The following is a 12,374-nucleotide window of genomic DNA, read 5'->3' on the forward strand; positions in this document are numbered from 1 at the left end:
AATGATTATGACATCAACAAAATGATTATGACATCATCCAATGATTATGACATCAAATGATTATGACATCATCAAATCATTATGACATCAACAAAATGATTATGACATCATCAAATGATTATGACATCATCAAATGATTATGACATCAACAAAATGATTATGACATCATCCAATGATTATGACATCAAATGATTATGACATCATCAAATGATTATGACATCAACAAAATGATTATGACATCATCAAATGATTATGACATCATCAAATGATTATGACATCAACAAAATGATTATGACATCATCCAATGATTATGACATCAAATGATTATGACATCATCAAATGATTATGACATCAACAAAATGATTATGACATCATCTAATGATTATGACATCATCAAATGATTATGACATCAACAAAATGATTATGACATCATCTAATGATTATTACATCAAATGATTATGACATCATCAAATGATTATGACATCAACAAAATGAATTTGACATCATCTAATGATTATGACATCATCAAATGATTATGACATCAACAAAATGATTATGACATCATCCAATGATTATGACATCAAATGATTATGACATCATCAAATGATTATGACATGAACAAAATGATTATGACATCATCCAATGATTATGACATCAAATGATTATGACATCATCACATCAATATGACATCAACAAAATGATTATGACATCAACAAAATGATTATGACATCATCAAATGATTATAACTTCAACAAAATGATTATGACATCATCTAATGATTATGACACCATCAAATGATTATGACATCAACAAAAGGATTATGACATCATCCAATGATTATGACATCAACAAAATGATTATGACATCATAAAATGATTATGACATCAACAAAATGATTATGACATCATCCAATGATTATGACATCAAATGATTATGACATCATCAAATGATTATGACATCAACAAAATGATTATGACATCATCCAATGATTATGACATCAAATGATTATGATATCATCAAATCATTATGACATCAACGAAATGATTATGACATCAACAAAATGATTATGACATCATCAAATGATTATGACATCAACAATATGATTATGACATCATCTAATGATTATGACATCATCAAATGATTATGACATCAACAAAAGGATTATGACATGATCCAATGATTATGACATCAACAAAATGATTATGACATCATAAAATTATTATGACATCAACAAAATGATTATGACATTATCCAATGATTATGACATCAAATGATTATGACATCATCAAATGATTATGACATCATCAAAATGATTATGACATAATCAAATGATCATGACATCAACAAATGATTATGACATCAACAAAATGATTACGACATCATCCAATGATTATGACATCAAATGATTATGACATCATCAAATGATTATGACATCAACAAAATGATTATGAAATCATCTAATGATTATGACATCATCAAATGATTATGACATCAACAAAATGATTATGACATCATCTAATGATTATGACATCATCAAATCATTATGACATCAACGAAATGATTATGACATCAACAAAATGATTATGACATCATCAAATGATTATGACATCAACAAAATGATTATGACATCATCTAATGATTATGACATCATCAAATGATTATGACATCAACAAAATGATTATGACATCATCCAATGATTATGACATCAAATGATTATAACATTATCAAATCATTATGACATCATCATAATGATTATGACATCAACAGAATGATTATGACATCATCAAATGATTATGACATCAACAAAATGATTATGACATCATCAAATGATTATGACATCAACAAAATGATTATGACATCATCAAATGATTATGACACATCCAATGATTATGACATCAAATGATTATGACATCATCAAATGATTATGACATCATCCAATGATTATGACATCAAATGATTATGACATCATCAAATGATTATGACATCAACAAAAGGATTATGACATCATCCAATGATTATGACATCAACAAAATGATTATGACATCATAAAATGATCATGACATCAACAAAATGATTATGACATCATCCAATGATTATGACATCAAATGATTATGACATCATCAAATGATTATGACATAACAAAATGATTATGACATCATTTAATGATTATGACATCATCAAATGATTATGACATCAACAAAATGATTATGACATCATCTAATGATTATGACATCATCAAATGATTATGACATCAACAAAATGATTATGACATCATCCAATGATTATTACATCAAATGATTATGACATCAACAAAATGATTATGTCATCATCCAATGATTATGACATCATCTAATGATTATGACATCAACAAATGATTATGACATCAACAAAATGATTATGACATCATACAATGATTATGACATCAAATGATTATGATATCATCAAATCATTATGACATCAACGAAATGATTATGACATCAACAAAATGATTATGACATCATCAAATGATTATGACATCAACAAAATGATTATGACATCATCTAATGATTATGACATCATCAAATGATTATGACATCAACAAAAGGATTATGACATCATCCAATGATTATGACATCAACAAAATGATTATGACATCATAAAATGATTATGATATCAACAAAATGATTATGACATCATTCAATGATTATGACATCAAATGATTATGACATCATCAAATGATTATGACATCAACAAAATGATTATGACATCATCCAATGATTATGACATCAAATGATTATGATATCATCAAATCATTATGACATCAACGAAATGATTATGACATCAACAAAATGATTATGACATCATCAAATGATTATGACATCAACAAAATGATTATGACATCATCTAATGATTATGACATCATCAAATGATTATGACATCAACAAAAGGATTATGACATCATCCAATGATTATGACATCAACAAAATGATTATGACATCATCTAATGATTATGACATCATCAAATGATTATGACATCAACAAAATGATTATGACATCATCTAATGATTATGACATCATCAAATGATTATGACATCAACAAAATGATTATGACATCATCCAATGATTATTACATCATATGATTATGACACCATCAAATGATTATGACATCAACAAAATTATTATGACATCATCTAATGATTATGACATCATCAAATGATTATGACATCAACAAAATGATTATGACATCATCCAATGATTATGACATCAAATGATTATGACATCATCAAATGATTATGACATTAACAAAATGATTATAACATCATCCAATGATTATGACATCAAATGATTATGACATCATCAAATCATTATGACATCAACAAAATGATTATGACATCATCAAATGATTATGACTTCAACAAAATGATTATGACATTATCTAATGATTATGACATAATCAAATGATTATGACATCAACAAAATGATTATGACATCATCCAATGATTATGACATCAAGTGATTATGACATCATGAAATGATTATGACATCAACAAAATGATTATGACATCATCTAATGATTATGACATCATCAAATGATTATGACATCAACAAAATGATTATGACATCAACAAAATGATTATGACATCATAAAATGATTATGACATCAACAAAATGATTATGGCATCATCAAATGATTATGACATCATCCAATGATTATGACATCAAATGATTATGACATCACCAAATGATTATGACATCAACAAAATGATTATGACATCATCCAATGATTATGACATCAAATGATTATGATATCATCAAATCATTATGACATCAACGAAATGATTATGACATCAACAAAATGATTATGACATCATCAAATGATTATGACATCAACAAAATGATTATGACATCATCTAATGATTATGACATCATCAAATGATTATGACATCAACAAAAGGATTATGACATCATCCAATGATTATGACATCAACAAAATGATTATGACATCATAAAATGATTATGACATCAACAAAATGATTATGACATCATCCAAGGATTATGACATCAAATGATTATGACATCATCAAATGATTATGACATCAACAAAATGATTATGACATCAACAAAATGATTATGACATCATCCAATGATTATGACATCAAATGATTATGACATCATCAAATGATTATGACATCATCAAATGATTATGACATCAACAAAATGATTATGACATCATCCAATGATTATCACATCAAATGATTATGACATCATCAAATGATTATGACATCAACAAAATGATTATGACATCATCTAATGATTATTACATCAAATGATTATGACATCATCAAATGATTATGACATCAACAAAATGAATTTGACATCATCTAATGATTATGACATCATCAAATGATTATGACATCAACAAAATGATTATGACATCATCCAATGATTATGACATCAAATGATTATGACATCATCAAATGATTATGACATGAACAAAATGATTATGACATCATCCAATGATTATGACATCAAATGAATATGACATCATCACATCAATATGACATCAACAAAATGATTATGACATCAACAAAATGATTATGACATCATCAAATGATTATAACTTCAACAAAATGATTATGACATTATCTAATGATTATGACATCATCAAATGATTATGACATCAACAAAATGATTTTGACATCATCCAATGATTATGACATCAAATGATTATGACATCAACAAAATGATTATATCATCATCCAATGATTATGACATCATCTAATGATTATGACATCATCAAATGATTATGACATCAACAAAATGATTATGACATCATGCAATGATTATGACATCAAATGATTATGATATCATCAAATCATTATGACATCAACGAAATGATTATGACATCAACAAAATGATTATGACATCATCAAATGATTATGACATCAACAAAATGATTATGACATCATCTAATGATTATGACATCATCAAATGATTATGACATCAACAAAAGGATTATGACATCATCCAATGATTATGACATCAACAAAATGATTATGACATCATAAAATGATTATGACATCAACAAAATGATTATGACATCATCCAATGATTATGACATCAAATGATTATGACATCATCAAATGATTATGACATCAACAAAATGATTATGACATCATCCAATGATTATGACATCAAATGATTATGATATCATCAAATCATTATGACATCAACGAAATGATTATGACATCAACAAAATGATTATGACATCATCAAATGATTATGACATCATCAAATGATTATGACATCAACAAAAGGATTATGACATGATCCAATGATTATGACATCAACAAAATGATTATGACATCATAAAATGATTATGACATCAACAAAATGATTATGACATTATCCAATGATTATGACATCAAATGATTATGACATCATCAAATGATTATGACATCATCAAAATGATTATGACATCATCAAATGATCATGACATCATCAAATGATTATGACATCAACAAAATGATTACGACATCATCCAATGATTATGACATCAAATGATTATGACATCATCAAATGATTATGACATCAACAAAATGATTATGACATCATCTAATGATTATGACATCATCAAATGATTATGACATCAACAAAATGATTATGACATCATCTAATGATTATGACATCATCAAATCATTATGACATCAACGAAATGATTATGACATCAACAAAATGATTATGACATCATCAAATGATTATGACATCAACAAAATGATTATGACATCATCTAATGATGATGACATCATCAAATGATTATGACATCAACAAAATGATTATGACATCATCCAATGATTATGACATCAAATGATTATGACATTATCAAATCATTATGACATCATCAAAATGATTATGACATCAACAGAATGATTATGACATCATCAAATGATTATGACATCAACAAAATGATTATGACATCATCAAATGATTATGACATCAACAAAATGATTATGACATCATCAAATGATTATGACACATCCAATGATTATGACATCAAATGATTATGACATCATCAAATGATTATGACATCATCCAATGATTATGACATCAAATGATTATGACATCATCAAATGATTATGACATCAACAAAAGGATTATGACATCATCCAATGATTATGACATCAACAAAATGATTATGACATCATAAAATGATCATGACATCAACAAAATGATTATGACATCATCCAATGATTATGACATCAAATGATTATGACATCATCAAATGATTATGACATAACAAAATGATTATGACATCATTTAATGATTATGACATCATCAAATGATTATGACATCAACAAAATGATTATGACATCATCTAATGATTATGACATCATCAAATGATTATGACATCAACAAAATGATTATGACATCATCCAATGATTATTACATCAAATGATTATGACATCAACAAAATGATTATGTCATCATCCAATGATTATGACATCATCTAATGATTATGACATCATCAAATGATTATGACATCAACAAAATGATTATGACATCATGCAATGATTATGACATCAAATGATTATGATATCATCAAATCATTATGACATCAACGAAATGATTATGACATCAACAAAATGATTATGACATCATCAAATGATTATGACATCAACAAAATGATTATGACATCATCTAATGATTATGACATCATCAAATGATTATGACATCAACAAAAGGATTATGACATCATCCAATGATTATGACATCAACAAAATGATTATGACATCATAAAATGATTATGACATCAACAAAATGATTATGACATCATCCAATGATTATGACATCAAATGATTATGACATCATCAAATGATTATGACATCAACAAAATGATTATGACATCATCCAATGATTATGACATCAAATGATTATGATATCATCAAATCATTATGACATCAACAAAATGATTATGACATCAACAAAATGATTATGACATCATCAAATGATTATGACATCAACAATATGATTATGACATCATCTAATGATTATGACATCATCAAATGATTATGACATCAACAAAAGGATTATGACATGATCCAATGATTATGACATCAACAAAATGATTATGACATCATAAAATGATTATGACATCAACAAAATGATTATGACATTATCCAATGATTATGACATCAAATGATTATGACATCATCAAATGATTATGACATCATCAAAATGATTATGACATCATCAAATGATCATGACATCATCAAATGATTATGACATCAACAAAATGATTACGACATCATCCAATGATTATGACATCAAATGATGATGACATCATCAAATGATTATGACATCAACAAAATGATTATGACATCAACAAAATGATTATGACATCATAAAATGATTATGACATCAACAAAATGATTATGGCATCATCAAATGATTATGACATCATCCAATGATTATGACATCAAATGATTATGACATCATCAAATGATTATGACATCAACAAAATGATTATGACATCATCCAATGATTATGACATCAAATGATTATGATATCATCAAATCATTATGACATCAACGAAATGATTATGACATCAACAAAATGATTATGACATCATCAAATGATTATGACATCAACAAAATGATTATGACATCATCTAATGATTATGACATCATCAAATGATTATGACATCAACAAAAGGATTATGACATCATCCAATGATTATGACATCAACAAAATGATTATGACATCATAAAATGATTATGACATCAACAAAATGATTATGACATCATCCAAGGATTATGACATCAAATGATTATGACATCATCAAATGATTATGACATCAACAAAATGATTATGACATCATCAAATGATTATGACATCATCAAATGATTATGACATCAACAAAATGATTATGACATCATCCAATGATTATGACATCAAATGATTATGACATCATCAAATGATTATGACATCAACAAAATGATTATGACATCATCAAATGATTATGACATCATCAAATGATTATGACATCAACAAAATGATTATGACATCATCCAATGATTATGACATCAAATGATTATGACATCATCAAATGATTATGACATCAACAAAATGATTATGACATCATCTAATGATTATGACATCATCAAATGATTATGACATCAACAAAATGATTATGACATCATCTAATGATTATTACATCAAATGATTATGACATCATCAAATGATTATGACATCAACAAAATGAATTTGACATCATCTAATGATTATGACATCATCAAATGATTATGACATCAACAAAATGATTATGACATCATCCAATGATTATGACATCAAATGATTATGACATCATCAAATGATTATGACATGAACAAAATGATTATGACATCATCCAATGATTATGACATCAAATGATTATGATATCATCAAATCATTATGACATCAACGAAATGATTATGACATCAACAAAATGATTATGACATCATCAAATGATTATGACATCAACAAAATGATTATGACATCATCTAATGATTATGACATCAACAAAATGATTATGACATCATGCAATGATTATGACATCAAATGATTATGATATCATCAAATCATTATGACATCAACGAAATGATTATGACATCAACAAAATGATTATGACATCATCAAATGATTATGACATCAACAAAATGATTATGACATCATCTAATGATTATGACATCATCAAATGATTATGACATCAACAAAAGGATTATGACATCATCCAATGATTATGACATCAACAAAATGATTATGACATCATAAAATGATTATGACATCAACAAAATGATTATGACATCATCCAATGATTATGACATCAAATGATTATGAGATCATCAAATGATTATGACATCAACAAAATGATTATGACATCATCCAATGATTATGACATCAAATGATTATGATATCATCAAATCATTATGACATCAACGAAATGATTATGACATCAACAAAATGATTATGACATCATCAAATGATTAAGACATCAACAATATGATTATGACATCATCTAATGATTATGACATCATCAAATGATTATGACATCAACAAAAGGATTATGACATGATCCAATGATTATGACATCAACAAAATGATTATGACATCATAAAATGATTATGACATCAACAAAATGATTATGACATTATCCAATGATTATGACATCAAATGATTATGACATCATCAAATGATTATGACATCATCAAAATGATTATGACATCATCAAATGATCATGACATCATCAAATGATTATGACATCAACAAAATGATTACGACATCATCCAATGATTATGACATCAAATGATTATGACATCATCAAATGATTATGACATCAACAAAATGATTATGACATCATCTAATGATTATGACATCATCAAATGATTATGACATCAACAAAATGATTATGACATCATCTAATGATTATGACATCATCAAATCATTATGACATCAACGAAATGATTATGACATCAACAAAATGATTATGACATCATCAAATGATTATGACATCAACAAAATGATTATGACATCATGCAATGATTATGACATCAAATGATTATGATATCATCAAATCATTATGACATCAACGAAATGATTATGACATCAACAAAATGATTATGACATCATCAAATGATTATGACATCAACAAAATGATTATGACATCATCTAATGATTATGACATCATCAAATGATTATGACATCAACAAAAGGATTATGACATCATCCAATGATTATGACATCAACAAAATGATTATGACATCATAAAATGATTATGACATCAACAAAATGATTATGACATCATCCAATGATTATGACATCAAATGATTATGACATCATCAAATGATTATGACATCAACAAAATGATTATGACATCATCCAATGATTATGACATCAAATGATTATGATATCATCAAATCATTATGACATCAACGAAATGATAATGACATCAACAAAATGATTATGACATCATCAAATGATTATGACATCAACAATATGATTATGACATCATCTAATGATTATGACATCATCAAATGATTATGACATCAACAAAAGGATTATGACATGATCCAATGATTATGACATCAACAAAATGATTATGACATCATAAAATGATTATGACATCAACAAAATGATTATGACATTATCCAATGATTATGACATCAAATGATTATGACATCATCAAATGATTATGACATCATCAAAATGATTATGACATCATCAAATGATTATGACATCATCAAATGATTATGACATCAACAAAATGATTACGACATCATCCAATGATTATGACATCAAATGATTATGACATCATCAAATGATTATGACATCAACAAAATGATTATGACATCATCTAATGATTATGACATCATCAAATGATTATGACATCAACAAAATGGTTATGACATCATCTAATGATTATGACATCATCAAATGATTATGACATCAACAAAATGATTATGACATCATCCAATGATTATTACATCATATGATTATGACATCAAATGATTATGATATCATCAAATCATTATGACATCAACGAAATGATTATGACATCAACAAAATGATTATGACATCATCAAATGATTATGACATCATCCAATGATTATGACATCAAATGATTATGACATCATCAAATGATTATGACATCAACAAAATGATTATGACATCATCCAATGATTATGACATCAAATGATTATGACATCATCAAATCATTATGACATCAACAAATTGATTATGACATCATCAAATGATTATGACATCAACAAAATGATTATGACATTATCTAATGATTATGACATCATCAAATGATTATGACATCAACAAAATGATTATGACATCATCCAATGATTATGACATCAAATGATTATGATATCATCAAATCATTATGACATCAACGAAATGATTATGACATCAACAAAATGATTATGACATCATCAAATGATTATGACATCAACAAAATGATTATGACATCATCTAATGATTATGACATCATCAATGATTATGACATCAACAAAAGGATTATGACATCATCCAATGATTATGACATCAACAAAATGATTATGACATCATAAAATGATTATGACATCAACAAAATGATTATGACATCATCCAATGATTATGACATCAAATGATTATGACATCATCAAATGATTATGACATCAACAAAATGATTATGACATCATCAAATGATTATGACATCATCAAATCATTATGACATCAATAAAATGATTATGACATCATCCAATGATTATGACATCAAATGATTATGACATCATCAAATGATTATGACATCAACAAAATGATTATGACATCATCTAATGATTATGACATCATCAAATGATTATGACATCAACAAAATGATTATGACATCATCTAATGATTATGACATCATCAAATGATTATAACATCAACAAAATGATTATGACATCATCCAATGATTATTACATCATATGATTATGACACCATCAAATGATTATGACATCAACAAAATTATTATGACATCGTCTAATGATTATGACATCATCAAATGATTATGACATCAACAAAATGATTATGACATCATCCAATGATTATGACATCAAATGATTATGACATCATCAAATGATTATGACATCAACAAAATGATTATGACATCATCCAATGATTATGACATCAAATGATTATGACATCATCAAATCATTATGACATCAACAAAATGATTATGACATCATCAAATGATTATGACTTCAACAAAATGATTATGACATTATCTAATGATTATGACATCATCAAATGATTATGACATCAACAAAATGATTATGACATCATCCAATGATTATGACATCAAGTGATTATGACATCATGAAATGATTATGACATCAACAAAATGATTATGACATCATCTAATGATTATGACATCATCAAATGATTATGACATCAACAAAATGATTATGACATCAACAAAATGATTATGACATCATAAAATGATTATGACATCAACAAAATGATTATGGCATCATCAAATGATTATGACATCATCCAATGATTATGACATCAAATGATTATGACATCATCAAATGATTATGACATCAACAAAATGATTATGACATCATCCAATGATTATGACATCAAATGATTATGATATCATCAAATCATTATGACATCAACGAAATGATTATGACATCAACAAAATGATTATGACATCATCAAATGATTATGACATCAACAAAATGATTATGACATCATCTAATGATTATGACATCATCAAATGATTATGACATCAACAAAAGGATTATGACATCATCCAATGATTATGACATCAACAAAATGATTATGACATCATAAAATGATTATGACATCAACAAAATGATTATGAC

The sequence above is a fragment of the Dendrobates tinctorius genome, unplaced genomic scaffold (assembly GCF_039654945.1).
Source record: "Dendrobates tinctorius isolate UK_male_01 unplaced genomic scaffold, ASM3965494v1 ptg000019l, whole genome shotgun sequence".
In the NCBI taxonomy this organism is placed as follows: domain Eukaryota; kingdom Metazoa; phylum Chordata; class Amphibia; order Anura; family Dendrobatidae; genus Dendrobates; species Dendrobates tinctorius.